Raw genomic sequence first — 16835 nt, 5'->3', positions numbered from 1 at the left:
AACACTAGATATATTAATGCATGAGAAAAGTGCATTAGCCGACTTTTGACAGTGGTAGGCTAACACTTCCCACCCACTACCATTAATTGTGCTAAGCTAACTAGCATCAGCCAGTCTCTGTGCGTTTCAGGTGTGCCTCGTCAAGGTTCATTTGTGGAATTCCTTGCCTTCTTCACGGGGTTGGGACCATCCGTCCTGCTGTGCAGAAGTCAGGCTGGTACGCAGCTGATAGCCCTATTTGTTAGAATTCATTTTATGGCACAAACCAATCAGCAAAGTAAAGAGAAATGACAGTCCATCGTTACTTTAAGAATTGAAGAAATTCGCAAAAAACTTTGAATGTGTCCCCAAGTGCAGTTGCAAAAACCATCAAGCGTGAGGATGACAAAATTTGTTTGGGCCAAGAAACACAAGGAACGGACATTAGACCGGTGGAAATCTGGACTTCGGTCTGCTGAGTCCGAATTTCAGGTCTTTCATTCCACCCGCAGTGTCTTTGTGCAACGGAGGAAGAAAACGTGAACGCATGGTCTCTACATGCATGGTTTCCACTGTGAAGCGCGGAGGAGGAGCCGTGATGGTGTGAGGGTGCTTTGCTGGTGACACTGTTGGGGAATTAATTCAAAATTAAAGGCACACCGGACCAGCATGGCTACCCATGCGGTTCGCGTTTAGTTGGCCCATCGTTTATTTTTCAAACAGGACAATGACCTCAAACACACCTCCAGGCGATGTATTTGATCAAGAAGGCGTACGCGCTGGCATAACTACCGGCAAACCAACCGGACATAGTAATGGTGGACAGACAGCTGAAGAGGGCAGCGGTGATAGATGTGGCGATACCAGCTGACGCCAACATGGGGAAGAAGGAACAGGAGAAGGTTGAGGAATACCAGGGGTTAAAAGAACCTGAAGTCTCAGTCTAGAGGAGCGCAGTACTAGGAACAGCTAGGATACTGCGTAGAACGCTCTGGTAGACCAAGGACCAAGGAACCATTTTAAAGAAACTAAAAAAATGTTCAATCCAAAAACGTGTTTTCAGATAATGAGAATTCAGACGGATGATGCTCCCTGTAAGCACGTGTTCAGGGACAGTTATTTCACATCCACTAGCAGTATGTCTGCTATGTAGCACTGGTGCCTGTCTGCTTGTCTACTGAGAGGAAAGCGCTGAGCAGTTTACACTGTGGTGCGGTTATCCACAGATTTCTGCCAGTCGGTTGGTGTTGGGACACACCTGCTCACACAAAAACACTCACCTATATTTGTCCGACAGTCTTGCACGTACGTCAACACTCTCCGTGGCCACCCAACCCTCCAGCTCAACATTGCGGTGGGTATTCAACATTGCGCATCCATGGCCACATGTTGTTGTTGTTGTTTTTTTCCCCCTCTCATGTTAAATCATGCAAAAAGCTCAATTTCTCTGTTTTGGTCCCAGCTGCACCTCAGGACTTGTCACCATTATTAGGAGCAACTATACACGACTCTGTGAATGTTCATGCCCTGTGGCCTGGATGAGTGGCGCTGCATGCATTTATCATGTGATACTCTCTTTTTCACACACAGCATACAATCTGAGCGGTGAGCTGTAGATGAGTAAGTGCTGTGCTTCAGTTTGACATTTAACACTTGAAAAAAAAAAAAGATGTTTTGAAGGTTTGACAGGTGGACAAGGTGAGAGAGACAGACGGAACATTTCTCTCGTCGGCGAGTGTTCTTTTCATTACAAGGTGTTAATTTGAGTCAGGGCAAGCATGTCTTGAGTGATGTGGGAGGGGTCGGGGTGTTCACACAAACCTGTCACGTGAGAAGAAGAAGAATCCAGCTCCAAATGTGTTTTAGATCGGTCAGCCACTAATGATGATGTGTAACGGGGCGCTCGACACCGGCGCTGTTGTATGCGTGCGTTTGTTGGCCACCTGTCCTGAGTAAGAGGGAGCAAAACACCTGTGTTATCAGAAACATCTGGAACCATCCATATTCCCCTCTCAGGTCTGCATGTTTATCAGAGGTCACTACTCCAGTCTCCCTGCTGATGGATGATAACCCGCTAACCCCCGCTGTCAGCTCTCAGGATGTTACACCTACTGCATCACGTTCAAAATTCCTAATGATGGAAATTCAATCATATATATATATATATATATATATATATATATATATATATACACATATTTAAATCCATTAAATTTACACCCACCTTTTTAGAGAAAAAACACAATTTATTTATTTAAAATTTAACACACGTGATTTTAAACCTTCTTCTTACCAGACGTACCGCTGGCTATTTGGGAGTACAGAGATTGTATTAAATACTACTAAAGGAGGGCAGCTAGGCTTTGTGTATTTTTTTTTCCTTTTATTTATTCCTCTCATGTTTGCAAGTCCCTCTGCTGCCGCTCATTAAAACGGGGTCGCTGCTGTTGCAACTTTTTTCCCTTTCTGAAAAAAAAAAGAGATTAATTAGAGGAGAGGTCTCACTCTCTCTTGAACACAGAAGACCATCAAATTTGATATTTCCCTCCTGGTAACCGCTTAACAACCATCTCCAGCTTAGTCAGGAGCAGTTGGCTTTCTCTTAAATGAGCTCACGAAACATTTTCGTAAGTTATATTGTGGCAAACGCGGCGTGTGTCCCACTTTCAACAAAAGAGCCTAAAAAAAAGAAAAAAGAAAAAAAAAGGCCGTCACAAAATTAAAAAAAAAGAAAAAGCTGCACCAAACACATTCATTATTTTGCTTATGTCTAGAAGCCAAAAGAAGCTGAGCTTTCCATTAATTTTTAATGCTATTATCTTATGGTTGGAGTAACTTATCTTGATGCTGAAGCTTGTTATGACATCATCACCATTTGAATTATCTTGTCATTATGGTTTCATTTACCTTGCGTTTTCAGATAACCTGTTTCCTTTTCTGGAGATTACAAGCGAAATGAACTCAACTTGTCAAGATAATGAGCTTTGGTGACTCAGTGTAACAAGATAATTAATGTATTATCGTGAGGCATTAAAAATTAATTACAAGCCCAGCTGTTCCTGGCTTCTGTAGCTTAGCAAGATGAATTTGCAGCAAAATATGGACAACTTGAATACACAAGAAGCTGAGAACAGCCTTGCTCACGGTTCGTCTTTAATGTTCATGCTGTACTCAGATTCTGTCGTTCTGTAACATGGACGATGTATATATTACAGAAACCTTGCAATTAATATTTCTAACATTCACTTTTCTGAGATAACGGGATAAATTGACCAGATGTCTCATTATGGCGGCACGGTGGTGCAGTGGTCAGCACTGTCGCCTCACAGCAAGAAGGTTCCAGGTTTGAGTCCTGGCACGGGATCTTTCTGTGTGGAGTCTCCATGTTCTCCCTGTTCCTGTGTGGGTTCTCTCTGGTACTCCAGCTTCCTCCCACAGTCCAAAGACATCAAGAGGGGACGAGGCTGATTGATACTCTAAATTGACCGTAGGTGTGACTGTGAGTGTGAATGGTTGTCTGTCTCTATGTGTTGGCCCTGTGATGGACTGGCGACCTGTCCAGGGTGAACCCTGCCTGTCGCCCGAAGGCTGCCTGGATAGGCTCCAGCCCCCCACCACCACCACCACCACCTCCACCCTTAACAGGATAAGCGGTAGAAAATGGATGGATGGATTTCTCATTATTTTAAAAAAGGGACTACAAGCATAGCTTGTCTTAGCTTCTTTAGAATACGTATGAATGATATCATAAAGAGTGGAGTTTGAATTACTAATTTCCTATTTTTTGCTTGTCATTTTCAGCAGAACCCTTCATCGAAGTATCAAACGGGTGCTTTGGTACATGGTAAGGCTTCCTCTCACGAGTGAAGCATCTTCTCGAAAGCGTAGATGATCTTTGCAGCTGCTGGTCTCCGGCGGTGGCTGGGAGGGGGGCAGAGAGGAGGAGAGGAGCGGATCTGTGTGTGGACTACAGCTTGCTGCTGCAGCGGTTGAGGGGGACGGACACACTGTGGTCGGACAGCAGGGTTCCTCACAGACACACACACACACGCACACACACACATACACACATACTGACACCTCATCGTTTTCTTCAGCATCAGAAACTCGCTGACTGGAGGAGGACGTGGCTGCAGGTCTGCAGCAAGACGGTGAGTTGAAACACGTCTTTGTATAGCTTTCTCTTTTTAAAATGGGAGTCAGATTTTCCTTCTCAATGTGCGCAAGGATGTGATGTTAAACGGGAGCATCTTTCTTGGCTCCTCATGTCGTCCAGGTAGATGAGAGCCAGAGCAATATGGAGGCAGCGATGTTGTTGTTTTTTTTAGTTGTTTTTAAAAAAAAAAAAAATCTAGATTCTGGTGCGCATCAAAGGCAGACCATTGCAGCCTGTGCATTCTACAGACTGCACGGACGCACGCACTCACTCACACACACACACACACACACTCACACACACACACACACTGCATCCCGAGCAGCACCCATCAAAGCAACTGAAGGGAGGGAATCTGCGGTGGTAGAGGACGGTTGTATTGCAGCAGAGCTTCAGGTTATTGTTGCTGCCAGCCGGCCGGCCGGCCGGTGCAGCCTGCAGGCCCGCAGCGATGATGAGCGGATTATTAGACGTCTGCCAGCTGTAGCTCATCTCTCATTTCAAGTATTTTGACCGTAGATTAAGACTCGCGTTGGCGGTGTTTTCAGGTGTAAGATCTGGATGTGTAAGCAGTTTGCGCCATTAATGATTAAAGAGCTCCCTTTCCCCCTTTTATTTTAGCTTGATTCTTGAACTCATTAAACTCATTAATTGCGTCACATTGTCTGTTTTTTCAGAATTATATGTATATATATATATATATATGTATATATGTGTGTGTGTGTATATATATATATATATTTATATATATATTTATATATATATATATTTATATATATATATACAGAGGTGTGTATTGGGGGGTGAATTCGTCATGATTTTTAAATCGAAGGTCTGAATTGAATCAGTCTCATTTGCATTCAGATACAGTTTTTATTGATTGGTGTGTTTGCAGTTATGCATGTGACCTAAAGGACAGACAAATAAAGGTTATATTTGATATGCTGCAACATGGAGTGCGCTGCCAAAGTCCTGAGTATGAGGATGTGGAGGTCTCATTCGAGGCAAGGTTGTCCCTTGTAGTTGGGGTTTGTTAACCCACATGCTAGCGTCGAGGGTAAAGAGAGGCAAGGGTAGTCAGAGCTTTGAGTGAAATCTTTAATTTTTTTAATAACTGGGAAAAGGAAAGCTTGTTGCTGTTGTTGTTGTTTTAAATTTACACTGTTAAGCCAGCAGGCAGAACAGTTTGCTGCAAAAAATGACTGCAACTGAAGTTGTCACTCAGTGTTATTTGCAGGCAGCGTCTGCTCTTCAATTATAATGTGTTCCTGACCCTTCCATTGATACATCCTCCAAATATGAACACTTCTTTATCCGTTATTCGTCCGTTTGACATCTTGAATTCAAAAGAATCATTTTTCTTCCCTCTTGCATGACTTCTTGGTGAATCAAGAATTCTGAAGATGCTCCTCACATAGTTGCTGCAGGAAGCTCTCTCTCTCTCTCTCTCTCTCTCTCTCTCTCTCTCTCACTCTCTCTCTCTTTAACCTTAGCTTTCGCCAAAAAGAGAATGGCGTCATGAGTGTAATGAGTGTATCATGCTTTAAATGTAAATTCTGCTCGTTATAACAGAGCCATTCTCTGTAATATATAACATAACACAATAACCAGCCACAAATGTTAGCCTAAGCTAGCACTGAACATTTTGTCTCTTCGCGACTACTGAAACAACAACATCAACAGATAAGCCATATTTGACAGAGCAGTCACTCATGGCGGGTGCAATGTCATGATCATTCCCCTTCTGTTGTCCCATTTATCCACGGACCATTGGTTCCTACATGGAGCTCATGGTTGGCTTTGGGGGTTTTCCTCATTCTGCCTAATGATGCCTAAACATTTAAACACGGAATTAAACCCCGTGTATATCGAAACACTTTGATCTTACTATGTTCAATTATCAGCTTCTAAAAGTCATTTAACTTTAGTCAGAGTAGAAATGCGTTATTTATTTCTTCAATAACATCAATTGAGACTTCAGCAAATTCTTTGGATTTTGGAAGTAAATTATTCGAATCGATAAAAGGCCAGTACAAAAGTCAAAAATTGCCCATCACATAGCTTGAAACCTTTTTAAGTGTCTTTTTTTTTAACAGTTGAAAACTGATACATTATCATTTCGAATTAAAAAAAAAAAAGTACAGAAAATATCTCACATTTAAGCACTTGAAACCAACAAATATTTCCTTTCCTTGCCTTTTTTTTTTGCATCATTTTGCTCATCTGTATTTCCTTAATGTGTTGCGTAGTGGCGGTGTGATTTAAATTTTCCCGCCGTGCATATAAGACTGCTCCATGTTCCACCCCGACGAGGAAACAATGTTTCTGTTTTAATTTGTCCCCAGAGGTCGTTCATCTCACGCTACCACGGAGCAACCGCCGCTGAAGCGTGATCCTGCATGTTCATTGAAGTCATAATAGGAGGGTTTTGTCTCCGTGTAGATTTATAAACTCCCAGCACATATCAGAGACCAACATGGAAGCCACAGCCAAATGAATACAATTAGCATCACAGATGTATCCTTTGGCTTTATGGCATCAGCACCCTGCAGCGGTGATGGATTTCTCAGGGGGTGTGAGGGTTGTGAATACACCCCCATGCACCCTGCTGTCACCTGCACCCTTAGATCACAGCTGGATGTGTTTGGGGGCGGCGGTTTTCATTAAGGGAACGGGACATATTAAATTAGCTTGAACGGCTTAAGATTGATAAATTGGAAAACAGGGAGGGGTGTGTATGGAGTGTGTTGTTCCGCTGCGCTGGTTGATTCTGAGAGAGATGCTGTTGTCTCTCTTTAGAGGACACATGGGTTCGTCTCTCTTATGACATGTTTGTGCGTCGCCTGTTCATCCAGCCGTCCCATTTATGTTAATGTATCTCAAGAACACCTTGAAGGATTTTTGTCATGTGTGGTGCAAACATCCACTGGGACTTGAGGACAAAGTGAAATGATTTTGGTGTTCAGAGGTCACTGTGATAGGCACACTTCTTGGAGGCATACACTCTAGAGAGGTCATCTGGGATTTGTGGGGACATTATGTTTTTGGGGTTATTTGTCTGTCTGCATGTTCCACTCTTGTTAACATGATATCGCAGGAACACCTTGAGGGATTTTCTTCAGTTTTTGCTGAATCATCCACTGGGACTCAAGGATGAACTGAAGAGATCCCCGAGTCTCATATGGAGAGGTGTTCCTAATGTTCTTACTCTTATTTATAATTATACTCCTTCACACATTACATCTCATGTTGCTGAGGTTCAAGAACAATTATTGTTCACTGGAGTAAACATGTCCTGCTGAAAATGCAATGCGAGCCTTTGAAATAAAACAAATGATGTCGAAAGCCTTTCGTGAACCTTCATCAGAACGGATATCGTCAGGGAGCATTCGCGGGACAAACAACTCTTTAACTCTTCCAATCCTCAAGGAACTGGACACTGACCTACAAGAGGGTGTGCCCGCAGAAAACCTGCCTGTGGCTCTCCTCTACCTCTAATTGGCTATAGTTCGTAGCCAGTTCCAGGAAGTGACGCGTGAGCTGTGAGTAGTGAGCTTCATTTTTCATACGATTCCTTCTGGCGTCTAGAATGAAAATCGGTCTTGAAGCACAATGAAATAAAAACGCTGCGAGTACCGGACCACTCAGAAATGTTCAGCGCCGTTCAGCTGAGAATTCCTGAACCTTTTGAAAATACTACCCCACTAAGATGAGTACTCGGGGGTAGTTCCAGTACCCTAGAACTCAGAACCCTCTTCCCTAAAAGGTTCTAGGGAAAGTTCTTGTGGTTGAGATGCACCTTAAGAATTTTTTTTTTTATACGCATGTACAGGCAAAATAGTAAATAACCTGCTCCAAACTGTGATATGGAGAAACTAAGAATACCCCACAGTGGTTGTTGGCCTCCGTGTTGTGCTCCTGTTCCTGTGACCTTTGACCACCAAAACCTTTTCAGCAATTCAAGCTGATCATGATACGTTCACATCAGTTGCTCCAGCCGGTCTTTTTCTTCCCTGTCTCTTAAGTTGCCCCTTTGCTGCCCTCTTTCTCAGTTGCTATTTTTCCTCCCTTTCTCTCTGAAATCTCTCCATTTCCTCCCTGTCTCTCTCAAGTTGCTCTTTTTTCCACCCTGAACCTTAAGTTGCTCCAGCTGTCATGTCTCCCTGAAGTTGCTCCACTTCCTTCCTCTCTCTCTAAAGTTGCTCTTTTTCCTCCCTCTCTCTATCAAGGCACTCCATTTTCGCCCTGACCTTCCCAAGCCACTATTTCCGCCCTCTCTCTCTCTCTCTCTCTCTCTCTCTAGTCACTCCGGTCGCTCTTTTTCCACCATCTCTCTCTCAAGTTGCTCTATTTCCGCCCTCTCTCTCAAGTCGCTTTAGCTGCTCTTTTTCCACTCTGTCTCTCTCAAGTCGTTTCATTTCCACCCTGTTTCTATCAAGTTGCTTATTTTCCGCCCTCTTTCTCTCAAGATGCTCCAGCTGCTCTTTTTCCTCTTTCCTGCACATTTTGTCTTCCTCGACATGCTTCCTCTACACACGTTTTTCCTCCACACACTCCATACACTCTACAACTACACAAATCATTTGAACTATGAAATGCTCACTGAAGAATTCTGCTTTTTTTTTCTTTTCTTTTTTTTACATCATTCAGTTTAGTTCAGCAGCTCACAGCTTCACATCGGGTTTTCTGCAGGAAAAAGCAAAGGGAGAATCGGAATTCAGCAGCTTGTGTTCTATTGTGTCTATTTTGAAGAGGTTAAACAGAAAAAAAAAGAGAAAAAAAAAACCCTCTCTGGGTGTTTTCATTCAGTACATGATGAGGATCCATACAGCCAGTCTCGCACGCTTACACACGGTTTCCGCGAAGGGAACATTTTTATTCAGCGTTCAGTCCTGGATCGGATGGCCCTTCAGCAGACATGAATGCAGTAATACACCGCCTGTTTTGGACCTTTGCAGCTCTATGCTCCACTTGAGCTGAAAAATAAACTGATTATCCGATACTTTGCAAGAAACCTCTGCAAACATTCTTTAATATGTATACTTCCTGTTTTCCTTCTGAATTGAATATCTCTGTAAACTGAATATATCTGGTTGGGGTCTGTTGATAGGAGAGAGTGGGAAATAGTTAAAAGCTGTTATCTTTAACTATTTTCTGAGATTTTATGGGAAAAAAAACCAACCTTAAATGACAAAATTACCTTCCAACATCGCACAGCGGTACTCGCGTATGCAGTTTATATCGGTTTCTTCAAGCCATTGATGTAGGCTTATAAATCAGGAGAGGGAGAGAATTATGTGAGGGAAGAGGAATACAGTGAAGAAGAATAGAGAAGAGAGGAGCGACTCGCTGCTGCGATCACCAGCTGTGCCAGGCCACATCTCATGTCGTCAAGGAAACTGGAGATTAATACAAGGAGACATAGCATGTTCCTCGTACACACCAGCAAACCCAATCACATACACTTCCTTCACCACGCTTTCAGCATGTTGATGTCCTAAAAAGTTTGATGTAGTTTTGAGATAGTTTACAGGCTGCAGATGAGTTGTTTCAGTGGATGAGGTGGGCAACAGAAGGATGAGGGGGTGAAAATGGGGAGTTGCCAGACTTGTTGCAGTCTGTCACTTGCTGAGTTTAATAACATATCCACATATTTGTCCAAACGGTTGATTACATTTTATATAGTGAGCCACGCGCAAGTAAAGACGACTCGTTTTTCACTGCAGATTCATTCTGTTGCTCCTAACTGTGATTTACATTTAATCATTGATATAGATTTAATTTTTAAACCTGGCTCTGTTTTCCTGTCTTTTTGCATTGGAATGACAAATTCAGTAAACTGTAAAATTATTGCAAGAGCACAATTGACTGCTAAAACTGCTTGTGTTTAACCTCATTATGTAAAAGATCCCTACAGAGATGGACTTTGTCCGTATTTCACTTCTTCTGGTTCAGTGTTTTGTTCATGCTATTACTTTATTGGCTGATTGTTTCAGCTACTAATCCTGCCATGTTTGATGAGAGCTCAACATCGTTTTAATTAAAAACATGACTTTCACCCTGTCTGCGGTAGGTCCTCCATTTTTAGAACAAAACTTTTCTTGAGAAAAAAAAAAGATTTGATATCAGTTTTTTTTCCCTGTTTTGAATGGTAGTAGCTGTCTCAATGTAAATGGTCCGTGCGAAGGTGATGTTCCACAAGGCACCACTTTGGTACATCAGAATTTTCATCCATGTGTAGTGCATCTAACCACAACTACATTGTGGAAGTCCATGAAAGCATCATTTCCTTTTTCCAGAGGGGTTTGTAAATTGTGTCTGAACTATATTCTAAATGTTTTATATTGTATTAATATATTTATATTGTACTATTGTACTGTATTGCTTGTTATTCATCAGTGGCCAACATAGGCACTTGTCGTGGACCTACCATTGGTGGACAGCTCCAGCATTCTTGATTTGCTTTGATTGGGATTCCAATAATTTCTTGACCCATGAATCATTTCGATTCAAATAACTGGAGAAAATTTTCCAAGATGCTGGAATGGTGCTTTAAGCCTTGTAGAAATTCAAAGCGCATGTCAAGATCCGAACTGATCATAATTAAGGTTTGACAGTGAGGGTGACACTTTTTTAAGAGCTTAACTTATGCTGAAAGCGGGGTCTTCTACGTTATATCCTATTTTTCTTATCAGTGGTAAAGAAACAAAGGAGAAATGTACAAATCTCAGCGGTGGGAGCTTAATTTGTTGCACAGCAGGCTTAAAAATAACATTACACCCTCATCCAGCACAATCTTTGTCACAGCTGTAAAATGATTAGTGAGGATTTAGGTCAAAGAAGCCATTAAGGAGCTTCACTTATCAAGGCACTAGCATCACATGATGGGTGTCAACCAGCCAGCCTTAACACAAATTATTTAAGATGTTTTTACATAATTGAATTTGTCAGCTTTGAAGATTTTTTTTGTCCCCCTTATTTGTTTCTGATGAGAATTTTCAACTCAATATGTGAGAGAAAGAATTTTGCTGCTTTTTTTTTTTCTTTAGCCGTATTATTGGCCGTAGCAGTCTGTGTTTACTCCACCCACGCAGGACACCCACTTAACTAGACCGCAGCAACCACTAAACCAAGACTGTCATTTTCTTCGCTGAGGGGAATTATCTCCGGAATTGATCTACCCTGGTAACGTGCGCGATTGTTAGGCTTCTGTTGAATATGGAGACCTAGAGAGGCCACAGAGGGAAAAATAATATTTGTAGTCACAAAACATAAATTGTTCCCTCAATTTAACTATTTGAGGCCAATTAATGTAACCTGTAATCTTAATTTAGGCACAGTATTTCGACCCCACAGCATAAATCCTGTTCCCTTGTGAGTGTTTTTACTTTGAGGCCGGAGATAAATTTGATCAATTCGTGGCTGGAAGTTAATAATATAACTCATTTCCATGCTCTAATTAATTTGCTGCCACAAGATATAATGTGTTCCCTCTATTTGATTAACTTGTGCCCAAACCGTATAACTTCCCCCCCCCCTCTACATTTTTTTCCTGCATTGTATTAATGACCACAGGATATAACTTGTTCCCTTAATTTAGTTACTTTGTGGCCAGAAGATAGCTAGATTACTCATTCCCATTCTCTGATTAATTTGCAGCCAAAAGATATAACTTGTTCCCTCAATAGTAATTTGTGACCCCAAGACTTAACCTGTTCAATCAATCAAGGTAGTTTGAGCCCATGTAATTCCCAAAGGCTCTCTCAATGTAGTTATCTTGAGAAAATAAGGTGTATTCGATTAAGTTATCTTGGTAACAAGATAATTAAAAACATTGTTCCCACAGTTCCCCATTTGTGAGAAAAATTAACATTTTTTTTTTTAGCCGCAAAGTGTATATTTTTGTCTCTGTGGCTACGGAAGCAGCAATGGTGTGGTTTGTGGACGAGTGTCTCATGCGTGTGTAATTCAGAGGACACTTTGAATTGCATATCTGCTCATCATCATGCGCTCAGTGTGGGCAAAGTAGATGCAGTTCAAGGGAGTCTCCATGTGTCCTCTCTCCTACTCATCTGACCCCAGAGGGAAGGCCTTCTTGAGGACGGCCTTCCTTCAGTAAGAGTTCTCTTGATGTGTTGAAAGAAAGCCTTTGTAGAAAAAGACAAACTGTCCGGCGAGCAGATTAGGAGGATGGAGAACAGAGACGGTACTCAGTGTGAAAAAGTCATCCATCATGATGTGTTTAGTTACTGATAAACCAATTAAAGCCTGACAGACTGTTTATGGGCTTTGAAGTTAGAGAGAGAAGTGTGTAATGTCTTGTTTTAGTACATTTGTTTATTCCAACTTTTCATGTACCCCAAGCTGAATAGCTGAAGGGTATGTAAAGCATATTCCAGATGTTTGCTGCAGGGTTCAGGAAAAACACCCGTATGTAACATCTCAGCCACACAAAAAATAAATTCTTAACATGCAGCTACATTTTCTTGACTTTTTATGTAATTGATTGACTTTCAATCAGTGTAAAAGCATTTCTGATAAACACATTTAATGTTCTGTCACCATATATTGAAACCGTCAAGGAAACATGTCAAACTTGAGAAGTATTTTCCTCTTATTCCATACCTTACGGCATTTTATCAGATCACATCTTTTTTTTCCCTACCTATAACTTATGCTACTCGTGCGGTAATGATCTTTATGCTTTCATAAATAACCTATGCTGTGTTAGAACTACTTTGAAGTCAAAATCCTCGTGTGTATACGAAGTGCTGCCCCAGGGAAGCGTGATCAAATTTGGAACTGGCTCTATAAAGACATGTCTTGTACACACAGCGCATGTGTAAACATTTTAACATTAGACCACACACAACCTTGTGCATTAATGCAAAAAAGAAAGAAATAAAAGCCATTAATAATTTTGAGCTTGTAATATGATCAAAAGCATGTTACATCTTATATCTGATTTTGCAGCTATGCTAAATACTCCTCTAGGTCATATTTAGATCAATATTAGCTTCTAGCCATATATTCAAATTTACAATGAAAAATATTGGAAAATTAAAGCAAATAGAAGATTTGTTTTAGAGGTTGGAATATCATTTTTCTGTCGGAATAGCTTCTCTAGCTTCCAAGTCTCCCATCTGTCAACTGACTTGACGCAGACACGGCTTTTGGGATTATGACTTGCTGTAAAAATAAGTCACTTCCTGTTACTCAGCATCACTTATTTCTTCTGGATACCAGCCCATAAAAGTCTGTGGCACTTTTTCACTGTGATCATCATCCCCCACCCTGCCATTCTGTCCTCTCTGGCACTTTCACCATTAAATCTGCTGTGCTTGCTCTTTTTGGGCTGCCAGAGACTCTGCATTGTCCCATCAGATCTAGTGTGATTTATGCAACTTGTTTTTTTTTTGTTTTTTTTTTTATCCATCCATTGCTGCTGTTGTAGCACTTTAGCTTATTACAACTAGGGCATCACTGTATGTCAGAGAGATGTCCTCCAACTGCACTTCAAGGAAATCACAGCATGTTTTCATGGACCTAAAAGTAAACTCTTGATATCATCTCTATTTTGTCTCAAATCTAAAATCCAAAAGTCTTATTGCACCTCCAGATCTATGTTTTGTTAATTTTGCAAGTTTCTCTTGAATTTCTCATAGCTCATTTATAAACAGATTGTATCCTACATCTTGGACAAGCATGCAGATAATTATCTGTTTTAATGACTTGGCTGACAGCCAGGAGCTTCTTTCTTTTGCCAGCCAGACATATGTTGCAATAACAAACGTATGTAATGTCTTCTCCCCTCCCATAAAGGGAAATGGCGAGGGAGGGGAATGATGTGACTGAAATGAACCCTTCGCTGTTATCATTAATCATTATCCCTCACATAAGACACACATGAAGACTAAATCTACATTCTAAAAGATAAACCTAACAGAAATACTCTCATTGACGTACTGTATAACCTCAGGTGGTGCCCTAGTTAGCCAACAAAAATGGTAAGTCATATTTTTTTTACTGTTTTTACTTATTTGTAGACAATTTTTTTTTTGTACTAATCCACCTGCATAACACATGCTGATATGAATTTGTTTAAAGAATCCAGAAACCTAACCTAAAATGCTAACAGTGTATTCTGGCAATAGGGCAGGGCTACAAATGCTAGCATTCATTTGAAGTTGTTTACTGACCACTGAACAAATTTGAGTCCAATATTACTCTCTTTTTCCACTGTTTTGCTTTCACCATCTCCTCAAAGAAATATGTAAGTCTTTAGTCGGTTCATTGTTCTCTCATGTCTGTTTGCTTGTTGCGTACTTTTTTGTCTGACATTTGGTGCTAGGCTAGCCAAGTAGCAGAACACACAGTTGGATTATCCTTAGTTTTGACCGAAAGATCCCTGAAAAACAGATGGAAGCAGTGGGAGTGAGTCCTTACAGTAAATAACAGCATGTTTAGGGCTGACTGTGGTCTTTGTATAGAGATTGCTGCTGTAGCCTAGTTTTTACAGCTGGTTTCATGTTGTGTGTTGTCCATGAGTGCAGCACTACTGGTCAACAAGGCAGCAGAGCCCCGTGGGTTGCACATGCCTGTGTAGGATGTCTGCAATGAGAAATTGAACTGCTACTTTAGTGCCGAGATATCTGGCTGTTTACTTCCTAATTACTCCATTATGCTCTGACAACAGCTGCTATTAAAAAAAAAAAGTAAACCAAAATTAAAGCTTCAACCAGCGATGTTACGGGCCTTCGTCTCCTCGCGCCTGCAGGGGTCCAGCACAGCGGCCAAATTTGCTATTTAATGTAGTTCATGCTTTGTGGTGTTTACTTCAAAAATGACCTCCGTTCATCACACACACACACACACACACGCACGCGCGCGCGCACACACACACACATCCCACCAGTCTTCCCTCCTACTCTCTCTCTCACGGTAAGTTGGACTTCTGACAATTCCTATATTTGAATGAATTTGGAGTCAGAAAGAACTGTAAGAAAAAGAAAGAGTCAGAAATCCAGTGATGCAGGTTGGAAAGTGTTGAGACATAGTTGAGAAGTTAGAAGCCTTGGTTTGATACGAGCTGACCCACCTGTCCATCATCCGCTGTCCTACCTGCTGCCTGTGAGTTTGATCAGGTTCTTTGAGTGAACTTGCTGAATATCCTCATCAAGAAGAGAGAGAGACGGGGGGGGGGGGAGCAGACAGAGACAGAGAGGGAGGGGCAAAACCATCCATGTACGCTAAGAAGAGACCAACAGCTGAGGTGACAGGCGGAGGCTAACAACAAGAACAAAGTGCTGTGACTCAAGATGACGTCACCCGGCATGTTAAGTCATGCACACCATAAATAAGCAGCGATGGCTAATGTTTCCTCGACGCCACAGAAACAAATGGAGAGACCGAAGAGACCAAGTGGAGTGGGACTGGACGAGTCCTCCTAGACTACAGGAAGACAGCCTACACAGCCTAAACAAGACCAGTCCATTTCTTCCTGAAACACAACATCCGCTGAACAAAAGTAAAAGCAGAGATTGCAAAGGTTTTTCTTACAGACAAAAGGCACATTTCTGTCAAACGTTCACAAACCTGTCCAGACTTGGTGTTGGTGAGCAAACTGCTGCTCTCAATGGTTCAAACATCCCAGTTCAGGTGGAACGGGACTGATCAGGTTGTGAACCCAGCACTCAGCTGGTGTCTGACCTTCACAAATCTAGTATGACAAATCCAAAGCTGACCTCCAGATGCAAGTAATGGACAGGACACAACACACTCATCGCAACGCCGGTGCAGGAACGTGTCACCGATGCACATGTCAGCAACACCAGCTGGTGCGGAACGTCTACCATACAGGCCCCCAGCGCAAACCAGCACCCGATTTCGGAACATCAACCTCCCTCCTGGGAGGTCACAAGAGGGTTTCCAGAACTCAGAACATCCACAACAACAACAACAACAAAATCCAAGTTAAAGTTCCATTTTCAAGAGTTTGTAGGTGTCATTCATCAGCTTCAACCATCTCTGAGGGGACAGGGATGCTTATGATGTCACCACACGACTGCTGCTGCGCGTTTGAAACGATCAGATTGTAAATCTCAGTGTATTAATTACGATGATATTTATCAAGAGGCCGGCATGGCCACATGATGGCAGGTTTAACATAAGAAAACACACTGATGTAAATGTTACCAGCACATGTAACTGACATGAAAGCTTAGCTTGAACACATAAACATGTATCAAATCAGACAGTAAAAATTTCTCAGTCGACTGATGGACTTTCGGGGTTTTAGCAGCAAATATTATTTATTAATTTATCTAAGAAATTTTCCAGGCATAAAAGTTGTTCCTTTCAATTCCATGACCAGGTTTGTGCTGATGGTATGATCCAGAATCTTGCCTTGCAGGGCTGAGAGAAACCTGGAGTGGGAAGGCCCCCTTTTCCTGCTGATGACTCTTAGTTTGAGCAGATGGGGGGGGGGGGTCCAGTGGGGTCAATGTGTAGGATGTGGGCGGGGCAACGTTTCCATGCCCCCGCAGTAGGATCATAAACCTTTTTACTTGGTCCTGCATGTTGCTGTGTTGCTCCTTCAACTCGTTGTCCTGCCGCTCCAACTCATCATACTGGGAGCGCAACTGCCTGCACTGGATCTTGGTCTTTTCATACTTCTGGAACATCTCGCTCATTTGATCCT

The 16835-nt window shown here is 41.9% G+C and overlaps 1 protein-coding gene across 7 annotated transcripts in view; it reads left to right on the top strand.

The window, feature by feature from the left end:
* Positions 1-3919: 3919 nt before the first annotated feature.
* Positions 3920-16835, top strand: part of nrcama (neuronal cell adhesion molecule a) — a 64177-nt gene continuing 51261 nt past the window's right edge. For all 7 annotated transcript variants that reach the window (XM_086202260.1, XM_086202257.1, XM_086202255.1 and 4 more), the window contains exon 1: positions 3920-4130. The gene's annotated coding sequence lies outside the window, so the exon portion shown is untranslated. The remainder of the gene's footprint in view (positions 4131-16835) is intronic.

The sequence above is a fragment of the Aulostomus chinensis genome, chromosome 4 (assembly GCF_037954235.1).
Source record: "Aulostomus chinensis isolate RoL2024-O1b breed Wild chromosome 4, RoL_Achi_v1.0, whole genome shotgun sequence".
Lineage (NCBI taxonomy): Eukaryota > Metazoa > Chordata > Actinopteri > Syngnathiformes > Aulostomidae > Aulostomus > Aulostomus chinensis.
The sequence above is the reverse complement of the archived record's forward strand: the minus strand, read 5'-3'. Positions and strand labels throughout refer to the sequence as shown.